This window comes from Protopterus annectens, chromosome 8.part1 (assembly GCF_019279795.1).
Source record: "Protopterus annectens isolate FY-2018-M chromosome 8.part1, PAN1.0, whole genome shotgun sequence".
Lineage (NCBI taxonomy): Eukaryota > Metazoa > Chordata > Ceratodontiformes > Protopteridae > Protopterus > Protopterus annectens.
This window is the reverse complement of record NC_056742.1, coordinates 127,586,702-127,610,149: the sequence shown is the minus strand read 5'-3', so window position 1 is coordinate 127,610,149 and position 23,448 is coordinate 127,586,702. Positions and strand designations below refer to the sequence as shown.

At 41.0% G+C, this 23,448-nt stretch overlaps 1 protein-coding gene across 1 annotated transcript in view; it reads right to left on the bottom strand.

Annotated features, from left to right (window-relative positions):
- LOC122810237 (dual specificity protein phosphatase 22-A-like) overlaps positions 1 to 23,448 on the bottom strand; it is a 1,755,472-nt gene that overhangs the window by 543,154 nt on the left and 1,188,870 nt on the right. The gene's annotated exons all lie outside the window — the stretch shown is intronic.

Below are 23,448 nucleotides of genomic sequence, written 5' to 3'. Positions count from 1 at the left end.
TTACACTAATTAATCTTGGGAATGCCTTCATGGATGGTAGGATAAACCACCCAAAATAGTGACTGTTATCACATATTGCTCTTACAAAATTTGGACAAGTGATAGGGTATAAATAAAAATAAAAAGGTGGAAACTCTCCAGTAACCCACTGGAAGGCTTGGTAAAGCTTTGATAAAACTCCCGATGAGTGTAAAATGCAAACATGTTTAAGCACAAAAACACAGGCTTTTCGTCGGTAGCACAAACCAACTTCTTCATAACGGATACAATATCACAACATTAGAACCCCTACTTATATTAAAACATTGCGATCACATGATCACCAAGGTATGGATTCACAAAGCTGTAGCTATGTAAAACCCACCCTGAAACAATAATAAACATTGAAAAAACAAGTCCGCTTTCTCGACTGAAAAAACTGATCACTGCTAGACACTACTGTTGTTAATTCAAAACAAACTTGACCAGAAACCTATGACCCTCATGACTACCTGCATCCTCCTTTGGTTTGCATAGTTGTAGAGGTAATAGGTAAACATCATTATTATTATAATGGTTATTGGTGCAAATAGCCAACTGTTTTTATGTAATTCTCTATTTTTTCAGTAGAGCGAACAGACTTGTTTTTTCAATGTTTATTATTGTTTTAGGGTGGGTTTTACATAGCTATGGCTTTGTGAACCCATACCTTGGTGATCATGGGATCACAATGTTTTAATATAAGTAGGGGTTCTAATGTTGTGACGTTGTATCCATTCTGAAGAAGTTGGTTTGTGCTACCGATGAAAAGCCCGTGTTTTTGTGCTTAAACATGTTTGCATTTTACACGCATCGGGTGTTTTAGCACAGCTTTACCAAGCCTTCCAGTGGGTTACTGGACAGTTTCCACCTTTTTGTATTTATTTAGTTTAATTCAGTTTCTAAGTTTGTACAAGTGATAGGGTAAAAGACTTTGCATCAGCATGATAGGAGACATGGACCACAATTCTGCATACATCTGTACAGATGACTGCTATGGCCTGTAGAGTTTAACATGGTACATGTAAGGTGGATGAGATCAGCAGGCTCTTTAAAGTAATGCCATGGGGAGGGGGTCAACACGTCTTAAAATGGTACAACCAACACACAACAGCCACAAGGGATATGCTACACACACACACACACACACACACACACACACACACACACACAGTTGGCTGTATTGAGATTCACACCCTTACCTACGTACTTGTATGTACTATAGTGCTGCCTACTTATTGCATGCACCATGGAGCTTATATGCCTAGAAAGTGTCCAACAGTGGATCTAAGGTTGATGACATGAACAGGCTCTGTAAATTAATGCAATAAATGGGGGGCACCACGGTGGAACAGGCCTCAAAATGGTATAACACACACACACACATTCATACATACATTCACTATCACAGTTGCCAGCATTGAGATTAGAACCCCTACCTATCTAGCAAAATGTACTAAAGTGCTACTTAGTTGTCGCACATGCCACCGAGCTTATAGGGCTGAACCCTGCCCAAAGGTACTTCTAAGGTGAATGACATCAGCAGGCCTTGTAAAGTAGGGCAATGGGAAGTGTACTAGATGGGAAAGGCCTCAAAATACTTTAACCTACAAACAGACACACATACACACACTTGCCAGTGCTGAGATTAAAACACCTACCTATCTAGTTATTTGTACTATTAGTGCTATGTAGTTATTGCATGCGTCACGGAGCTTATAGGGCTGAAGACTGCCCAAAGGTACTTTTAAGGCGAATGACATCTGGAGGGCAGTGGGAAGTGCACTAGTTGGGAAAGACCTCAAAATACTTTAACCTAGAAACACACACACGCACGCACACGTGGGTGCTGTGAAATTACAACCCCTACCTCACTATTAAACAATGAAGGTCACCTTCATACTGGCACATGCCACTGGTTACAACTGGTGTGAAACTGTCTGCAGCAGGACATCACTCTACGTCTTTCGGGCATCTCTCTCTCTCTCTCTATGACTCTCTGTGTCTCCCTCTCTGTCTCTCTCTCCCTGTCTCTGCCTGTGTATGATGGATATATATGTATAGGTTGTCTATATAAATATATGTGTATCACACTCAACAGATGCAGATATATGTGCCACCTACAGACAGCTGAGGGTAATCCTGTGTGATGAGGGTGAGTAGAGACAGTTAAGGTGTACATAGCTGTCTGTATGCAAAGACATATATGCACAATACAGTTGTATAGTCCAATGTGGGTTTAGACATAGCCTGTAATTCTCTAAGTGTAGGAACATGCCCAGTATGACCTTCTATAATAACAGTGTGAAGCCATTCCAAAGGCAGCTGTACTCCGGTCCTGGGTTTTGTGTGCTGCAGCTGATTGGCTGATGAAGCTGTGTAAACAGTTCAGCACCTCAGTAATATATTGGCAGGGGATCTCCTGGTTGTGTGGTATCCTTATCAACTGAAAAGTCATATCCTGGTGTGGGTACAGAGTGCACTGGACTATGCAGAGTTTTCCATAATATGTGTGGTATATTCTACATAGCACTGATTTCCTGACATGTCAGTGGCAGAGCAGTATAGAATAATGTGGTGAACCACTGACAGACATTTATTTATAGGTTCATAGGCAGTTACTAGGCTATTGGCCCTGAGGCCCTTATAACATCAGCAGACAAGAGTGTAGCCCAACATGTCAGCACCCAGAGCCCCTGTCCAGCAAGGACACATGTGGAATCACAGGAGTGTATTTTCTGTTTCCCATCCAGTTATCCAGGGTGCACTTCAAAAGGGCTATTGAGGTACTCTGCTTGACATGGACAGGGAGTGTATTCCACAGATGGGGGAGTCTGTGGGACACAAATCTGTCACGCCAACAAGTCCTATTGATATCACAGACCAGGTTGATGCTGTGCCTACAGGTTGCTCGAGTGGAGCTTGACTTCCAGATATGCAGCAGTCCCATCAAGGCAGGGTTTGGATTGCTTTGTATGCCAGACAGAAGTAACCTCTGAGGAGTCTGTATCAAACTGAGTAGATGGACAGTGCCTTTAGCCTGTGTATGGTAGGTGTTTGAGGCCCTGGATTCTCCTAGTGAGGAGCCTCTGTGGTCTCTACAGCTGCTGCATGTGTTTTGTGAGGTACATGCCGAAGGGGGCGTTGTACTCAATAATTGGCTTTACAAGGGTAGAATACATGGATCTTATGACCTCTTTTTCCCTGGATGAGATGCCCTTACTTATGAGGTGGGCCATGTAGAAAGCTTTCTGTACAACAGAAGCAACATAGTGGTCAGAAGTGAGGTTGCTATCAACCTGGGTGGCCAAATCCCTCACTACTGTGCACTTAGGACATTGTTGTTAATGTGATAATATATGGGGATGTCACTCTCCCCAAAGGGGATGATGATTTTTGGCTTTCAGTTTGAGGCCGTGTTTCTGACACCAGTCATTTGTTTGGCTGAAACCCTCTTGAATGACGTCCATATCACTTGGGAAATTGATGACTGTGCCCAGCCTGCAGTAATCTGCAAACTTGGTCAGCTAGTCGGTCATTGTGAAGAAGAGTGTCCCTTGGTAATTCCCCCTCTGGGGGGGGGGGGTGAGAGCAAAGTAGTCGCTGCATTTATTGTTCACAGGGGAGGCAAAAAGGTCACAGCAATGATGGCCCCATCTGTGGAATATCCCTTCCAAAACTTTAGGATCGAGGGACCACTCGTGAGGTACAAGGATGTGCCTACTCAATTTATCTTCTGTAACATTTGACCTCCCTAGAATATGCATTGCAATCAGAAAGTAGTTGGATGAGATTGCCACTGCCATACTCTGAGGGCTTCTTGGCTTAAGGAGTAAGATCTGGTTCCCCCTTGTCTGTAGATGTACCAGACCACTGACATGTCTGTCAGAATTGCAATCATCCCTAGAGATAGTGTGTCCTGGAGTGCTGGCAACGCCAATAGCACTGCTCTCATCTCTAGAACATTTATGTGCAGATTGGCCTCTGTTGGGGACCAAGTGCCTTGGACTGTCTTTCCTTGACAATGCCCCCCCCCCCCAAGCTGGAACGCATCCGTGGTCACTGTGACCTTGGGTTAAGTGGGAATGAATGAATGAATGCCCTTGTAAGACTTATTTTGAATGAATTCTCAAGAAGAGATCTCTCCTGCATGTGTTAGTGATTAAGACTGGCATAAACAAGGGATGCTGAAGGATGGGCCAGTGAACTGCAAGAAGCTATTGTAAAATTCTCATGTAAAATCTGGCTAGAGAAACAAGAGTTATGGCAGCCACTATCGATCCCAGTGCTTGAAGTATTAGCTGTTCTGGAACTCTGTTTCTTTGTACTAATACAGATCTCATTCTGGAAAGCTTCCAATTGAGATGAACGAAGTGAGGCAATGGAGGTTCTTGTGTCCAACACAGCTCTTATGAAAGTTAGACTTTGTGTTGGTTCCAGCAAGGATTTTTGAAGTTGATTGTGATATCTAGATGGTTGCACACTCGTAAGACTTTCTGTTTTGCTGTTAGCAGTAGCTGCCTGGTAGTAGTGGAACTCAGCCAATCATCCAAGTAAGGAAACACCTGGAATCCATGCTATTACTGTCATGCATTTGGTGAACACCCTGGTGGCTGTGATGAGACCAAAAGGCAGAACTTTGAAATGGTAATGATTGGCTCTCAGTTGGGAGCGAAGGATTCTTCTTGAATGACTGTTTTTTATGTGGTAGTGTGTCCTGAAGATCTATAGAGCACATCCAGTCATCCCTTTCCTAAAAATGGAAGAATGACTGAACCGTGACTGTCCTGAAGTTTTTTTGAACAGATTTGTACAGTTTGCTGATATCCAAAATTGGTCCTCAGTCCCCTGTCTTTTTTGGCACTAAAAAGAATCTTGAGTAAAACTCAGATTCTATTTGGTCTGGTGGGACTTGCTGGATGATTTTTTTTTAGCTCCCTTTGAATTTGACTGGCTGCTTGTTCCTGCTGACTGGGTAGAACATCAGGGAATTTCTTTGAATAGGGAGGAGGAAGGGAATTATGTAGCCTCGGGAAATGATTCCCTGCATCCGAGTATCAGAGATGATTTCTTGCCAGGCTTTTAGATGCAGGGATAAGCGACCCCTGGCTGACTCCAAAGAGTTTCCCGAAGAAGGAATCATGGAAACCCTGATGTTGGGCGCACCTCTGATGCAAGGGTGGTGTCTTCCATTACTGTCCCCCCCCTGCCCCTGGAGGAACCTTCACCAGGTGTAGTCTTGGGAAGACTCTTGGGGTTTTCTGAACCACATTTTGCCCATTCCTCACTGGTTCCTAGAGAAGGACCTATGAGGAGTGGAAAATGTACTCCTACAGTGGAAAGGGTTTTCCCATTTTTCTCACACCTAGTTAAAGTGTCTCTAACAGCAGGGCCAAAAAGGTAAGAGCTGTCAAGAGGTGTATTGAAAAACAAAGACTTGAAGGGCTCCGCAAAATCACACAAATGTATCCAGGTGCACCTCCTTATGGAAATACTTGAACCTGCTGCTCGTCATTCCTTCAGCTACATGTGAAATGAGCCTCGTGGATGAATTAAAAATGGAAGTCAGGGTAGCCAACTGGGAGGTGACTGATTCTTGTACCTCTTCAGAAACAGCTCCTGAGACAACATCTGACAGCTCCTTTATCATATCTCTCTGTTATCTAGTAAAATGTGTCATGTAATTCAAAGGGCAAACATCTATGAATTGTAAACTCGCTTCCTGAATCTAGCCATAATCTGTGACTCCTTTTTGGGGGGATGGATAGAGAAACTTTCCTCCGCTAGCTCCTTTTTAGTGGCTGCCACTACCAGCATGCCATCTACAGGAACTCCCTTTGTCCAGAAAGGCTTATCCTTTGGGGCTGTGATAATTTTGTCTGGTCTCTTGAGAATTGGTTCAGTGACATCAGAGGCCTTCCACACCTGATGAGAGATCAACTTGATGAGCTCATTGGTGGGGGGAGACACCCAGGAAGTAGATGGGTGGGTACTGAAAGACTGCAGGTACATAGCTTCCTCAGCTGAAGGGTTGAGGGACTTCCAACCACCTCTCTGCTTGAGGGGTGTCCAGGATGTCTCCAAAGCAGACATCATCAAGAGGTGATCTGGGGGACTCTACACCCTCATCGAAATTGGCGTCTTCTGTGATGGACTCCTATGGAGAGTCTAAGTGTTCCCTCTTACACAATTTCTTTGGCGGGACCTCCTCAGTGGGAACATCTGGGGAGTCACAAGAAGGGGTACCCTGCTGGGTAACCTGAGGCTGCAGTACCTGCTAACCCTGTGGAAGGGCTGGTTGATGCTCTGAGCCTGAAACAGCCAGGAAAAGATGAAGAAAATGACTTGGTACTAGAAGTAGTGAATGCCCTTCTTCATGGCCCCGAAGGCTGACCCACCAGAAAACAAGAGGTGCTCTGGGACCAAAAGGGAGGCCCTCAGCACTGAAGCCCCTCCCTATACTGATGAGGTCCCCCTCGAGACCATATTCAGACTTGAACTCGTCCATGTCGATCCTCCAAGATGCTGAGAGAGCTCCGATAAAAAAGAAGCAGACCCCAATGACTCGGAACAGACAATCAAGCTGCAGCACCAACAGGACTCCGATTCCTACACAATTGAAGTGTTCAGGGTAATCATCTGTTCTGAAGAAAAAGTTGCATTCAGAACAGACACAGTTGGTTCCAGTAAACATCGAACAGAAGACGCTAAAGTACCTGTTGAGGGTAGAGGAGGAGGTATGGAGGGGGGAAAATTACCAGGTGTTGGTGCCTGTCCCAAAGGGTTGGGAACTGCCAGAGTGTCTGACATGCCTTGGGCCAAAAATATTTTCATCACCAACCTCTATGTCATCTTCAGACTCTTGGAAGAATGGATGGAGACCACTGAGGTGGACTTTGGTCTGTCCAGGAATAGAGAGGGTGGCCTGTCAGCAAAGGGGTCCACTGAAGGGGAATACTGAGTCCTAGGTAGTGGAGTAAAGGAAGATGTCAATTATTCTGGTGTCGATGAAGGAGTTGGGACGAGGAAGCAGACATCGATTCCAAAGCATGTTGTGGGGTCAAGGATTTAGAAGTTGGTTACGATGTTGTCTCCTTTTTGGGGCTCTGCACCGAGGAAGCACTCGGAACTGAGGCACAGTGTTTCTTCACCTACAAGGATCTAGAGGAGGAAGAAGCAGAAGTATGTTCAGATTTATGTTTAGTCTTGACCTGAACCAGAGATGCAGATATGGCCGTCCCAAATGAGGAGGGAAGTAGGCCTTTCAGAATGAGTTTGCTCTATCTACCAATGCTCAGTGACTGAAAGTGTGGCAGATACAAGCAGTCCTCTTGCAAATGTAAGGGATCCAAGCAATATACACACAATGAATTCTAGTCTGAAAAAGGAATTTTATGACTGCATTTCGTACACTTTTTAAAGCCACCCGAGCCTTCTCTATCTGCCATTTCCATGAGAAGTCAGTGATGGTAACGCACATATGCACACACACACGCACGCACACACACATGAAGGGAAAGTGAATGAATGGAAGAAAATTCACCTGAAAACAGCTGAAAGGTATTCAGAGGTGCAACAGACCGATAAAAGGTTTGAACTAAGATTAGAAGAGAAAAATATGAAAATTATGAAAATTATTTGACTTAACAGGTAAGGCTCAAGAGAAGAAATAGAGAAACAGATCTGTAGCTGTAAGTGGCAAATGCGATCTGAGGTAATCAACCCTAAGCGTTATGGGTAAGGGATGTGCTCGAGAGTTTTTGGAGTCAACAAGCTACAGAAATGGCCGAGTCGGTTCCAAAGGATCGGAACCGAACCCACAGGTTGATGACAGAATGGAGACTGATAACTTCAGATATCATATTCTTGCTAAGAGTGCAACTACAACCTTTTTAGAAAACTGTGGAAGTGCCAAGTTGTTTTACTGCCGTTCAAAATTGTTTTGATTGTCCAAGATAAGTGGGTTGTATTTATCTGGTATATTTTGTTTTGGCACAATTGATTTTCAGTCTATTTTCCTTTTTTAAATGTTGATACATGTTGAATTTGTGTAATGGATGGTTCCTTTATCCATTATTTTACATCAGGGTTAAGGCAAGGGGAGTATCTGCCTTGAACTCTTTCTTTTCATAGGGAATAGTTTATCCTGCACGGGAGAGTGAAGGTAGTAGAAAGTTATGAGGTCAGTCAAGTTGTAGTTCTACAGGGAGAGAATCTGCAGCAATATCGGGGATTATTCTGCTTGTCAAAAATTGGGTTTACGTTTATGACATTCAGATGACCAGACAGACTATGAGGCAGTGCTCTTTTATGGAATTTACAAGTGTTGGCAGCCGTTTCTCATTACTTGATGTGGTTATATCTAATGCATATCAGATAAACTGATAGTTTTGGAGTTGGGGTTTGTTCTGGTGCCACCTGAGATTAAATATGGTAGCTGATGCACAGTAGCTAGTTTATTTAAAGATGCTCAGATTACAGCAAGCAATATATCAAGAAAAAATAGCAGCATTGCTGATAAGAAGAGAGGGTTAGCTACATCAGAAGTAAAAATATGCTACATTTAATAAATCATGTGATAAGTTATATGGGGGACTGTATTATTAAAAAGAGTAGAAAACTTGAATGTATACAGCTTCTACCCAGTGAGGTGGATTATAAAAGTTTTTAAAAGGTGAGTCTTAAATCAATGTCTGGCTGAAGAAAATAAGTTTAATGTTCTACTGAAAACAGTGACCTAGTAATACTTGAATATGTTTGTTAGAAGTATCAAGTAGTACTGATTAATACACAACTTTCTGGGGTAGGAAATCTTAATATTAGAAATAATGCAAATGGATATTAGTGGGAAAATGTTACTATATATGTTTGCATAAATGTTATGATGTTTATGTCTGTATAACAGCAAAAAATATTACACAAAGATAATAGTTTCCTCATTCACTGCTGGTTATTCTGCTGGGTGTCCAAAATGTCATTTCAGTCAGACTAAGGTCCTGTAACAGATTGTTACACAATGAAAAGAGATAAATTTTATGTTCTACATGAATGAGATGCAGTACATTAATTCTGACATTGCCCTCCAGACTGAACTACAAATATGAAAGAAAAATAAAGCACGGACAATGGTTTATTAAGTAAATGGAGAATCTTAATGGTAGGAATGGCTACAGGAGGCTACGAAGAATTTCAGCAAAACGTTGTCAGAGAGCAATGTAACAGCCATGGGTGCCTCTTTGCTAAAGGTGGATTTAGAGGAGAGAGCTAGGAGTCCCACATTATAAGTGATACTGAAAAGCTTGAATGTAGAGAAGATTATAAAAACTGGTTATGAAAATTAAGTAAATTGGCACTGTGTATGTGAAGCATATTAAGATAACTACAAATTTTGCAAATGACTGGTTGTAAAGGGATTTCTCCCAGATGAGAAAAGTTGATTTAGAATAAAGCAGTTATATGCAATTGTTACGTTATTTCACCATGCACTAGGAAGTATAGAATTAAATTATCTTATGGAAAACAGTAGTACAGACAAGATGAATGCTATCAAGACAACTGAAATATAGTGTAAAATGATGCAATGAAAGCACAAAATTGCTAATATTTTAAATATGTTTCTTGCAATAAGCTGTTAAAAAGAGTCTGTCCTTCATTCTAAGATAAATGATTTCTACTACTTGTGCTCAGACAGAATATGATCAACTGATACAGAAACATCAGTAGGGAAGCCTCGATGAGACACAAATATAAAACCACTAAGGCACCCTTCAAAGGATGCATAATGAACATGGAACAGGGCTGGGATGGTAACATGGTACAAGAAGCAAAGATGATGGATTTAGGAGGTGAAAGGAAGTTTCCTAGAAAAGAAAGTGAACATGCATTCAGGGGTTGGGGGTTTGCTTCTGACATAAGGAACAAACATGGATGCAGGAAGTGAAAAGGTTTGACCCTAGGCAATGAGCACCAAACATAAATATGGAAGGTGGGTAGGGTTCATTAAAAAAAAAAAAAAATGGAACATGTATCCAAACACTGAACTTGAATATGGGAGTAAGGTGGGATGACCCTGAACAAACAGCACTGAACATGAGACCGAGAGATGGGTGGAATGACCCTACACAACAAGCACTGAATGTGAATTTGGGGAGTAAGAAGAGTTTCTAGAAGTGCACAGTTGCCAGTGACATCTGATGTAGAAATTTGAATTTTAGTAAATTTATGAGGAATTATTTGCCAGATTTAACACAGTCATAACTTTGGCAATTAGTAATAGTTTGAGAAAAATCTTTGCAGATTACTGATCTCAAGAGTTTATTTCATGAACTCTGAGGTGTTACAATTCTAACTGCGATTTCAGATTAATTGTGCAAAATTACATTTTTCAACAAAACTGCAAAATGAAAGTGGTACACTTCTTGAGGATGGGGTTTAGAGATGCTACACTGAAAATCCAAGCAAAACGTCATTAAATTGTGAACATTCACGAAAACAAACTCCTAAATATAAAATGGAGACACTTTTTTCAGGAGTAATTTAAGTTCATCTCTGCTCACTAGCTGCATTATTTAGCCACTGGATTCAGTAAAAGCACCAATGTGTTGCACTAAAATGCTATCCACAGAAGGTTAAGAAGATGTGAATCTGCCTGCATTCAACAAAGTAACTAAGATTACACAGGAGAGAGATTTATTTCATTATAATAAATAGGTAAGTCGCAACAATTTTTATGGTACACATGGACAGACAGGACCCACACACACACAGAAGTTCATAGTTGCAGAGTACAGAACGTAAATATACAAGATATGAAAATATAATGTGCAGCAGGAGGCAAAATAAAAAATACAGGTATTTAATTTATGCTACAAATATAGAGCTCACAGTGAAAAATTAAATCCACAAGTATGTGGCAGAAACATGGCTTAAATATGTGCAGTTTTGGGCACTACCAGCTGCTAGGTTCCTTTGCTCATGATACAGTTTCATGGTTTAATAGTTAAGTCTGAGAGAATAAAATGAAAAAAAAAACATACATTACTACATGTAAATTAAGAGAACACCATGCACAGTACAGGACTACTGTTAACAGATTCACAACAGAGTAAAACAGATACAAAGAGTTTACACATATAAAGGATACAGTGCACATGTTTAGATATATAGTGAATGATGACCAATTTCTTCATCACTATAGGTGTTACCAGAGAGGGAACGATTAGCAGCAAGTGAGGTGGTACAGGGTTACAGGACCTTAAATGGGACAGAAACAGCAGTGGGATTTTATATGCCCTACAGCAGGCAATACTGATGTTAGTTATACCATAGGAGGTAGCAAGTGAAGGGATAAATTATTTATTAAAAACCGTGCTCCTGTAAAACAGGAAGATACAAGGCAAGTTAATGGACTGCTTCAGAAGGTCTGATCAGGTGTCTGTCTTTTTAATTTCTTCAAGTCTTTTGGGTTTCTAATACCATGATGGGAATGGAGCCTATTCCTAAGTCAAGGTACGATTAAAGTTCATGAAATTAGTATTGTTTTAATCTTTGATGTCAGCCAGTAGTGCTCTTCGCAGAACCCACAATGTGCCCAGCAATGACTCCTTTGCAATTTGTATGGGGTTACATGGATTGGTAACATATCTAAATATGATTGCAAATTCTTTGTTAAAAGACCCGTTTGCTCCTACTAATATTGGAACTGTCTGGGTATCTTTCTTCCACATGGCTCTTGTTTCTGCCTGCAGATCCTGATATTTTATGACTTTGTGTCTTGCTCTATGCAAGACACTGTAGTCACTTGGTGTGGCGATTTCAATGATCAAAAGAATGTCTTCTTTTCTTGGACCACTATATCCAGTTTTCTAGTATCTATCTTTTGAACTGTTGGTAATGGGTGATCCCATGTGATATGCACTTCATCATTTTCTATGATGCTTTGTGGCTCATGTTTCCTGGCCATTTTGATACCACAATGTTTGCACAATCCCCAGTGCAACAGTCTCGCCACATTATTATGCCTTTCAGCATACAGTCCTTCTGCCATTAGTGTGTTGCAACCAGCAACAAGGTGTGCGACTGTTTCCAATTCGGTTTTACAAAACCTACATTTGTTTGTTTCTCCCACATGTTTAAAGGACTTTGTAAACCAGCTTGCATGCAGCCCACTGTCCTGGGCTGCCAATATTAACCTTTCATTTCTTGGTTTGAATTCGCCTCTCCTTAACCATTCCTGCGTTTGTTTTTGATCAACATGAGGCTCTTCCAGAAGTTTTCTATACTTTCAACTATATGTTTTTTCCACATTTCTTGCCTTCTCATCTGGTCCTTCACCTTATATTCTTTCTTTTGTTTTTTGGAACATTCAGTTGCTGCCAGGTTTTTATCCGCTTCTGGTTTGATTTCCATTCCTGCTTGATGTCGATATGCTTCTGCTAGATTAAGCAGAGATTTCATCTTAGATTTATTCTCCTCATGTTTCAAAACTTTCACTACATTTGGATCTTGTGATGTCAGTAGATATGTGTGGAGTCCCACGAATGCAGATCTATACATGTAATCAATTTCAAGGAGGCCAATCCTTCCTTCAGAACAGGGAATGTATAATCTTGGTATACACTGATTTTTATAAATCATTTGGTGAGCATGAAGCATCCTTCTTGTTTTAATATCCAATCTATCCAACACTTTTTGGGGCCAGTCAATCACTCCAAAACTGTAAAGTTAGGAGAGGAAGAGCAAATTGATTGACAGCTTGGATCTTGTTCCTAGATGTCAATGGTGTTCTCAGGATTAATTTAAGTCTTCTAAAGTATTCCTTACTGAGTTTTATTCACATTTGTTCATGTTTTATTGCTGACCCTTCATCAATTCCCAAGTATTTATACACTCCCTCTTGCTCAAGTTCTTTTATATCACATTCTTGTCCCAAACTGATGTTTTCCTGGTGCTGGAGGTTTCCTTTTTAAAAGGTTGCTTTTGCATATTTATCAAGACCAAATGACATTCCAATAGCATATGAAAAAGTTTTGGCAACTTGCAGCTGTGCTTTCAGTTCCTCATCTGATGAGCTATACAGTTTTAAATCATCAACAAAGAGAAGATGAAAAGTCATTAGACTTTGTTGTTTTCTAGGAGCCAAATTGTAGCCATGGCCTAAGCTGTTAAGTAAACAGCTTAATGGATTAATGGCAAGGCAGAATACCAGTGGTGACAGAGAGTCACCATGGAATATCCCCCTTTGAATTTTTATCCCTGGGATAATAATCTGTCCTTTATCATGGCTTAATTGCAAAGTGGTCTGCCATTGTTTCATGGTTACTGAAATGCAGTCAATCAGCGTAGGGTGTATCTTGTATATTTTTAAGCACTCATTATCCATGAATGTGGGATATTATGAAATGCTTTTTTGTAGTCAATCCATGCCATACTTAGATTCTTCCCCTTTTTACAGTTCTCCAGTATAATTTTATTTTAACAAATGATCCTTTGTTCCACATGACTTTTATTGCCATTTTGCTCTACTGCCATAATTGAGTTTTCTTCTAAATGACTATAAACTCTGTCGGCATCAATTCCCAATATAGTTTATACGTCGTTGGAAGACAAGTTATTAGTCTATAATTTTAGGGTAGCTTGCAGGTTCACTCTTAAGTAAGAGCATTGTTTTCCTGTTGTTAACCAGTGCAGTGTCTGTTAGGGGTGTGCATATAAATAGTTCTTACTCATGGCTAAATCCTCGTGCAAAGAAGTTAATACTTTAAGCCAAAAGTTGGGTACTGCATCTGGGCCTGGGGTTTTCCAATTAGTGGCTTTTCTTAACTTTGTTTCAGTCTCTCTGGCTGTTACTTCATCCCATTTCATATCCTGTACCTTTAACCCTCTTATTCTTTCTTGTACTACTTCTATCCATTTAGCAAATTTGTTATGTTCCACAGGATCTTCGTAGCTACTTCTCCAAAATGTATCTATTTCTTTTTTTGGTGGTCTTTCGATTCCTTTTACCTTATTTCCCAAGTCTCCATAATTTTTTTTTGATCATCAATGAATTGCTTATTTTGTACTTTTCCTTTATATTTATCTTCGTATTTTCTAAGTCTTTCCACCTACACTGCAATTTTTAGTTTCTTTGCGATAGTACATGATAGATCCTGGTCTGTTCTAATACTGCGCATTGCTTTTATCACATCTATCTTAGTATTTTTGTTGATCTGTTCCCTCTTATATAATCTTCTATCAGTGTATTAGCTGTTTTATAGTTTTCTCTATTCGATAATTCCATTCCATTTACTTTTGCACCCTCCTGTGGTAGAACTTTATCAGTTATTAATTTAGCTTTACAGTAATACATCCTGTTTACTTCTGTTACATCACATGGATGTCTATGAACAGTCCGAATTACTGTGTTCATTTCTTTTATCAAGCTTCTGACTTTTGGGGTTTTATTCATCTTCTGCAGTCTATTTCTTTCATTGATCTTGATATATCTGTCTATGTCTATTAACTCAAGCAACTCTTTTCAACTCATTTTCTTCCAAACTGAGGGCATATTCCTTATTTGCCATTTCCTGCAGGCATTCTATAGAAGATTCTGTGGCACATTCTCTTCAGCTTCATCCTGTGCCATCCATTTCTCTATCATATGGGAACTCACTGGCCTATCACTCCTCAACATTGACTACATCAGTTTCCACAGTTTCCTGTTCCTTCCCTTGCTGTCTAGCTTCGAGTGAATGTTTATACTGGTTTCCTGTGGAAGGCTCCAAAATATCTTGATATGGCACCTGACCTGTTGCTTCCTGTTCCACTTGTTTCTCCTTAATTTGGATACCCATTACTCTATCCTGTTGTGATGCTTTCTGCATTCAGTTTTCTACACTAAATCCTTCTCTTTGCAGGTGTTCCATAATCTCAATTTCTATTTCTTTGACTTCTCCATTATTAATCTCGTTTTCTACTTTTCCTCTTAATCTCCTTATTTTCTGTATTGTAAAATTTTCCATATCCAGATTCCTTTGCCTGTATTTCTCTTCAAATATATTTGGTGCTGCTCTTTTTGTATTCATTTTACTTTCTCCTTTGCATAAATACTACACCATATTAAATCTCTTTTCCTTTCCCATGTCCATATTTCTTCTTCACGTGTCTCCTGATCTTCTTGTTTTTCCTTATTCTGGGGACTCACTCCACCAGGCTGTGATGTAGTCTGTGTTAGACTTTCTACATTAAATCCTTCACTTTGCAGTCACGCCATAACTTCAGCTTCTATTTCTTTAACTTCTGCTTTACTAATCTTCTTTTCCACATTACATCTTTGTGCTATTCATTTTTTATTGTGAAATTTTCCATATCTGGATGCTTTTGTCTGTATTTCTCTTTGAATATCTTTGAGACTGCCTTCTCTATATTAGTTAACTTGGCTTTCTCCTTTGCATAAATATTGAACCATAATCAAATCTCTCTTTCTTTCCCATGTCCATATTTCTTTTTTATATTTTTCAAATATCTATAGATTTTGTTTTTTTATACTTTTACACTTCCTCAGATGGTTCTTTTTCCAAACAGATCAAAGTTTCTTGATCTATATATTGTTTTTCAAAAATCTGTTGTATTAATGAACGCAAATTTTTATTTATTCTGACAGTTTTTCTTGCAGAAGTATTTTCCTTTCCTCTAATTTCTCTCAATCATTTTGTATATCTTGTGTCTGGAAATTCTGGGCTTTTTACATAATGGTAAATACATAATTTATTTCTTATCCTCAATAATCCACTATCATCTTTATGGCTCTTCTTTGGTCAATCAATTTTTGTGATTTTTGTGGACCACTTCTTCCTTCTGCAACAGGGGGGCCATTTTCCCCTGGACCTGGCCTGACCCCATAGTAAGAATGTTTCCGTATTTTGAAGATTCTACACTGTCATTATTTCCAGTACTGGTACCAGTGCGCCTACCAGGATTGGGCACTTTTTTATCCTGGGTCTTGTGCGCCCAGCTTTTTTTGTTTTTGACTTATTCTGTCCAAAATATATGCTATATAAATACAGTCTATATATCAGTGTCGCCTTGGTGAGATTTTGTGAGGGTCCACCTTGCGAAGGCACTCACCAAGACTTGAGGATGAATTCAATTTCAGCACTACTACTCTCCTTTGCTTGCTGACTTTTTCTCGATCCATTAGTCAGGGCAAAGCGTAAGTGAACTAGTAACTAGCAAAAATTACAAAATAAGATCATCTACTTCATGCAATGATTTTTTTTTATTGATGAAGATCTCAGTTTTTTATCTCTTTTTATAAAAGTTTTGTATTGTAGGTTTTGTCCCGGAAAATGTTTTCCTCTCTACTGACACAAGTGTATTTCTTTAGATACACCAAGTGTTATTCTTGCAACCTGTCTCACCTAGTCTCCAGAAAATGTATCTGTGGAATTTTCAGGTATTTCTCATAGCAATACTTTCAAAGTCTTTGAAACACCTTCCCTTGGATTTTTCTTGGAAAGGCAGGCATGACACTGTAACTTGGTAAAACACTGCACAAGCAGCAGCAATGGCTTGAAGAGTAAGACATTTTGACAGCATGTCCAAAGTAATAAAAAAAAAGTTCAATATAGACTACTAAATAAAAGGTCACATTCTGTATTTTGCCTGTATGTGTTCAAAATATACTGCTAGGACATCACAGTGAAGATGTAGGTAATTTCCAAAGTGAATGCAATCATCAGTAGCCATGGCACTGAAACCTGAATTAGCCATTTTTGTGTTTTTATCTTTTCATCTATTTACAGAGCTAATGAAAAATGAACAGCTACCAGAAATGTATCCTTATTCTCATACCTCTCATCTGTACAGATTTTTGCAGAATGTCCAGATTTTTGCCTCATGTTTTTGGTTCATTTTTCATTAAAAAAAGAAGTTATGTACTCACCATAACGTTCCATGTTTGTTGTCCATCTCACCTGCATTCTTACTGGTTGGGTTCAGAACAGATTCTCAGTTCCAACTCAGCTGCATACTAGAGCTCGAGGACTTCCACTGGCAAGTGGCTGTATCCCTATCCCCTCATGTTCTAGTGAAGCTCCCCAGAGCTTGTTTGGTGATAACATTAGAACGCAAGGTAACATCAATACCTATTATGAAGACAATGAAGAAGGCCAGGGACACACTTGCCAGAAAAAGAACCTCTTTGTCCTCTACTGTCCTCCAGGAGCCACAGATAGGGGGAAGGAGTGTGGGATGTAAGAATGAAGGCGAGATGGACAAGAAACATGGAATGTTATGATGAGTACATAACTTCTTTATGTTATGTTGTCCTATCTCGCCTTCATTCTTACTGGTTGGGACAGCGTCCCTAGCACCATATATTCTGGGTGGCTCACGGGAGTATATTCTTCAGGGCAGTGGACACATAGGAGCCCCTGTCCCTGGAGGTCAAATCCACTTTGTAATGAGTGATAAAGGTATGAGGTGTTGCCCAAGTCACAGCAGCACAAATGCTATCAAGTGGTAGTCTCGCTCTAAAAGCAGAAGAGGTTGCCATGGCTCTTGTAGAATGGGATTTAACTTTAAAAGGGAAGGATCTTTTTATTGGATTCATATATAAAAAATATACAATCTGAGCGCCATATTGAAAGAGTGACCTTGGATATAGGGGCACCTTTCTTTGCTTCTGAAAATGACACAAATAACTGATCAGATTTATTGAAGTCCTTTGTTCTATGTAAGTAGAAGCATAATTGCCTATGAACATCCAATTGAAGTTTATATTCTGCCTTTTTGCCATGATTTGGAAAGAAAACTGGTAACTCTATGGACTGATTTAGGTTAGATTCTGAACATACTTTTGGCAGGAAGAAGGGTTTGTTCAAAGGGATACTCTGTCTTTATGAAAAAGCATATATGGTGGCTTGATCGATAAAGCTTGCAGCTCTGAAACTCTTCTGGCAGAAGTGATGGCAATCAACATACTTGTCTTCCACGTTAAATATTTTAGATCAAATGATGACACAGGTTCAAAGGGGAGTAGGAGAACAAAGTTTAGGTCTCATGGTGGTAGGGGTGTTTTTATGGGTGGTCTTAAATTAGTACCTTTCAGGAAGGCTTTGCATATTTTGTGGGGGCATCAAATTAGGGGTGAAATCACTTATATGGAAATTAGACATTGCTGCTAATTGTACATGAATGGTAGCTTCAGCCATACCGTCATTAAATAGTTTTGCCAGAAATTCGAGGATAGAACTTATAGGAACAGAGAAGGGATCAATGCGTCTTGTGAGAGCCCAGGAAGAAAACCTCTTCCATTTACGGATATGTTTCTTGTTGAAGCTTTATGGGAAGAGCGCAAGATATTCTTGACAGAATGAGGGAAGTTAAAAAGCCTGGCTATATTTGGAATTGGAGCAGCCAAGCTGTCAATTTGAGGGTTGAAAGACAAGGATATAGTGTTCTGGACATATGAGTCAGAAGGTCTGGAACTGGGTCCAGAACCCACAGTTCCTCCTGAAGATGAGGCCAAAGAAAGGGGAACCAAATCTGATGAGACCAATATGGGGCAATGAGAATTAGCCTGCTTTCCAACAAGATGGCTTTCTGGAGAACCTTTGGTATTAGTGGAAAGGGAGGAAAGGTATAAATAAGTCCAGGAAGCCAAATAGAAGTGCATCCCTTTGGTTACTCACCCGGTGGGGGGATTAGGGCAAAATAGCTGCTGCATTTAGCATTCATGGAAGTGGCAAAAAGGTTGCAGCAAGGCTGGCCCTATTTGTGGAAGACCCTCTCTGCTACTTTTTGTTTTAGGGACCACTCGTGGGGCATGAGAATTGCTCTGCTGAGTTTCAAGGTGGACCTCCCCGAGATGTGCATTGCTATTAGAAAGTGTTGGGAGCAGCTCGCCCATTGCCATAATCTGCGGGACTCTCAACAAAGGGGGTAAGACCTAGTCCCTCCTTGTTTATGTACCAGACAACTGACATGTCTGTCTGAACTGCAATTGTTCCTAGCGGAAGAGAGTCTTGGAGTGCCTGTAACATCATAAGCACCACCCTTGTCTCTAGGATATTGATGTGCAAGGGGGCCACATGATTCTGATAAGTGCCTTGAAGTGTCCTACCCAGATAATGCCCCCCCCCACCCTATCTGGGAGGTGTCTGTGGTCACTGTGGCCATTGGCTGAAGGTGAAGAAATGGCTGACCTGATGTTACATGACTGCAGTGAAGCCACCAGAGAAGGTCCTTCTTGCAGGACTCTGTTAACAGAATTTGGTGAGACATGGGTAGTTCTTGTAATGACCACTGGGTGAATAGAAGCCACTGCAGAATTCTCATGTGCATGCGTGCAAGTGGAACTAAACTTATCACAGATGCCATGGTGCCCATGACTTTCAAGACTGTTTTTTCCTGTACTTTTGTTTTGGAGAGAAGGTTGAAGACTTGCTGTCTTAGAACTAGGACTCGTTCTGTAGGAAGATTTGCCTTCATGCTTATTGTACTTAGATCTGCTCCTATAGACACGATATGTTGCAATGGCAACAAGGCAGATTTTTCGCAATTTATTGTGATTCCCAGATGAGAGCAGACAGAGAGAGTGGTGTCTCTTGATTCCAGTAGTAGATGCTTGGTGGTGGCAGTTAGGAGCCAGTCGTCTAGATACAGAAACAGTCAGAATCCTAGATGTCTCAGGTGGGCCGTGACTACTGCCATGCACTTGATGAACACTCTGGGAGCTGTAGTGAGATCCGAGGGCAGAGATCGAAACTGGTAATGACTGGCTCCCAGCAGGAAGTGCAGATGACTCCTGGATGGCTGGTCTATCTTCATGTGGTAGTACACAACCTGGAGGTCTATAGAGCACATCCAATTGTCTTTTTCCAAAAATGGGAGAATTGACCGCAGTGTTACCATCCAGAAATGGGTCTTTTTTACTGATTCGTTTAATCTGCTAAGATTAAAAATTGGTCTCTAGTCCCCTGTTCTTTTTTGCACTAAGAAGAATCTTAAGTTCCGGATCCTATTTGGTCTGCGGGGACTCTGGATGACTCTTTTGTCCAGCAACATTTGAATATATAGAGTTGCTTGATCCCTCTGACTGGGTGGAATGTCCAGGATTTTCTTTATGTTTGGGACAGGAAGAGAAAACGATATGGAGTATCCTCTGGATATGATACCTTGTACCCACTTGTCTTTTGTTATTTCCAGCTAGGTTTGTAGGTACAAAGATAAGCAACCCCCGAATGCCTCCAGAGTTGGACAGACGGGCCTCCCTTCAGGAGCACTGAAAGGGCTGACCACGGAAAGAATCTCTGCTCCTCTGGTTTTGCGGACCCCCCTGCCGCGTGGATGGAGTCTTCCATTTGTACTTCCCCCTCTGCCCCTAGGGGAAGAGTCACCACGTGTGTCCTGAAAAACTTTCTGGGAATTATGGAAACACATCTCCTCCCCTCTTCTGGCCTTTTGGATAAGGCCTAGAAGGTATGGAAAAATGGACTTCTACGGCAGAGAGAGTCTTTCCTTCTTGATCACACCTGGTTAGCGTCTCCTTAACTTTTGGCCCGAACAAGGACGAGCCATCAAATTGGGGCATTAGTAAAAAAAGATTTGAAAGGTTCCACAAAGTCACATAAGTCCATTCAGGAATGTCTCCTTAGGGAAATTCCTGAAACTGCTGCTATACTCACTCCATCTGTTGCATACGAAATGAGCCTCATGGAGGAGTTGATCACAGAATTTAAGGTGGAGAGCTGAGAGGAGACCTTGTCTGCTACCCCTGCAGCTACTGTACCTTGGAGAACATCTCCTAGCTCCTTTAGAAGATCTCCTTGTAGCCTTGTGAAATGCGCCAGAGAGCAAAAGTCGCTGAAGTAAAAAGTGTGCTTTCCATATCTGTCCATTGTACGAGACTCCTTGTTCGGTGGATGGACAGATGAGGATGCTTCAGAAAGTTCCTTTTTGGTGGCTGCTGCCACCACCATAGCACCTACAGGGACATCCTTGGTCAGAAAGGCTTTATCTGAAGGATCTGTAATGAACTTATTTGGCCTCCTAGGGACAGGTTCCACTGCATCTGGAGACTTCCACGCCTTTCGACTAACTAGTTCCATAAGTTTGTCGAAAGGCGGAGACATCCAAATGGCTGAAGGGTGAGACCCAAAGGCCTTCAGGTAAACAGACTACTCATCAGAGGGGTTGATGGGCTTCCAGCCACCTCTCTGCTTAAGGATTTCTAGGATGTCTGAGAAAAAAACCTCCTCAGAGGGAGACTGTGGGGACCCTTCTGACTCAAGATCTGTGTCCGAGGTGACTAACACATCTATGGAGTCCAAATGCTTCCTCTTGCAGAGTCTCTTATAAAGGACCTCTTCAGAAGGATATTCTGGAAAGGTTTCAGAAGAGAGGGGTTTAACCGATGGGGGTACCCTGAGTCCTAGGGTCTCCACTGGTCTGTGGATGGCATGGTACAGAGACGGACACCGGCGCATTAAGGAGAGGAATGTCGGAACCCCTGAATGGAGCTGTCTGAGGAGAAAACACCCTCCTCATCAGCTCAAAAGCCCCCTCTCCTGATCTGAAGACACCTCCAGCTCCAAAGAGCCAGAAGAAATCCCTGGAACCAAGAGGATGGCCTCCAAAGCGATGTAGGAGCCGAGCTCATCCACGCCAAAGCCCAAAGAGGCAGGGTCGGATCAGACAACTGTCCAATCAGACTCTCCTCCCCAGACCCAAACAATGACCATCGTCTCCTAGATCCCCTCAGATGGAATGGAGGATGTCGGAGCAGATGTCGGTTCCAAAGATACCAGGATGGTTCTTGGCACCGATGGTTCAACAACAGTTGGTTCCAAGCATTCTGGGTCCAGGGTCAGCTGGGAGGAATTGATGTTGGTGGGATGGTCTTGGGTGGGCTCTGAATCCCTGTGAATTGGAGCAGAGAGAAATTTAGCCAGCGCTGGTGTCTTTAGAAGCCTATGTACCACCCTATCCACATCACCATCCGAAAGACTCCTGGAGGAGAGGGTAGGCGATCTTACTGATTGTAATATAGGTGATCTCAGAAGAGGAGTAACTGGCTCCAATTCTGGGGACCGGCTCCCGAGTTCAAACTCCATTGGCACCATTAAAGTTGGAGCCGATGAAGTAGATTTTGTTGGTTCTGAAGTAGATGAAGCCGGAGATGCAATTTTATTTAACTTTTTTGACAGCTTTGATTGTCCTGAAGAGGGAGAAGATCTTTTTGTTGATTTTTCTGATCTTGAGGAAGAAGATTTGATTGATGCTAAAATGCTTGGACCTTCTTCTACAGCTTCTTTGAATGGGGATTTCAAAAGACCTCTTACAATCAACTTATTTTTACGCTCTAACAGCACTCTAGACGTAAATGAGTGGCATACTGAGCACGTCTCCTGAAGATGTACTGCTCCCAAGCAGTAGACACATATAGTATGGGAGCCAGTAATTGGCATCTTCTGGCTGCATTTGGTACACCTTTTGAAGCCCAAAGGCTTAGATTCTTTATGCTTCTTGGACGTGTTTGAAACTCAGTGCACACACACGCAATAGCAGACAAACTGTAACAACAACAATTTAACACCCTAAACTACTAAGGAACAATTTAATCCTAAACTACTAAGGAATGATTATATATAAAGACAAGCTTTTTTTTTTTCCAAAAACTAGCAAAGTAGGAAGGCAAAGGCAAGGTTAGGAAGCCCTCTAACTAAAACGGGCAGCGGAAGACTTTTAACTTAAATGGGCCAATGCTCCTTTCCTTTAAACAGTACTAATAATAAAACAAGAACAAGATGCCCTCTAAAACTGGTAGCAACAGCCCTCTAACTTAAATAGGCTGATGCTTTTTCTTTTACAACAGAAGGAAATTTAACCAGGATGGGGAAAACAAGGCCTTAATGGAAAACAATGGCCTAAAGCAACAACACAGCAGCAAATGTATTATGTAAGTAGGAAAAAATACAAGAATAACGCTAACTCTACTTTAAAGTAGAACAGAAAAAAATAATAATAATAAAGGGATAATAAAGGTAAAAAAGTTGTTCACTTATCCAGAGCCAAGATGGAAGCCTCTGATCTGTTTAGCGGCAAACAAAATCTGGAACTTCACTACAGCATGATAGACTAGGGATGCAGCCACGAGCCAGTGGAAGTCCCTGAGCTTTAGTATACGACTTGAGTCGAAACCGAGAATCGGTTCCAAACCCAACAAATAAGAATGAAGGCGAGATAGGACAACATAACATCTGTGGTTTTCTGGCAAATTAGTGGTAAATCATTAAAGACTAAAGTTAGAAAATAATGACAGATATTTGAGTTTCAGACTTAATACCCTTCAGAAAATTTGTGCTAATGCAAAACTTGCTATTCTACCAACTATTCTAATTTTTTAAAAGCAAAATTTAAACATTGTCCCTATTGTTGGGCCTCTGT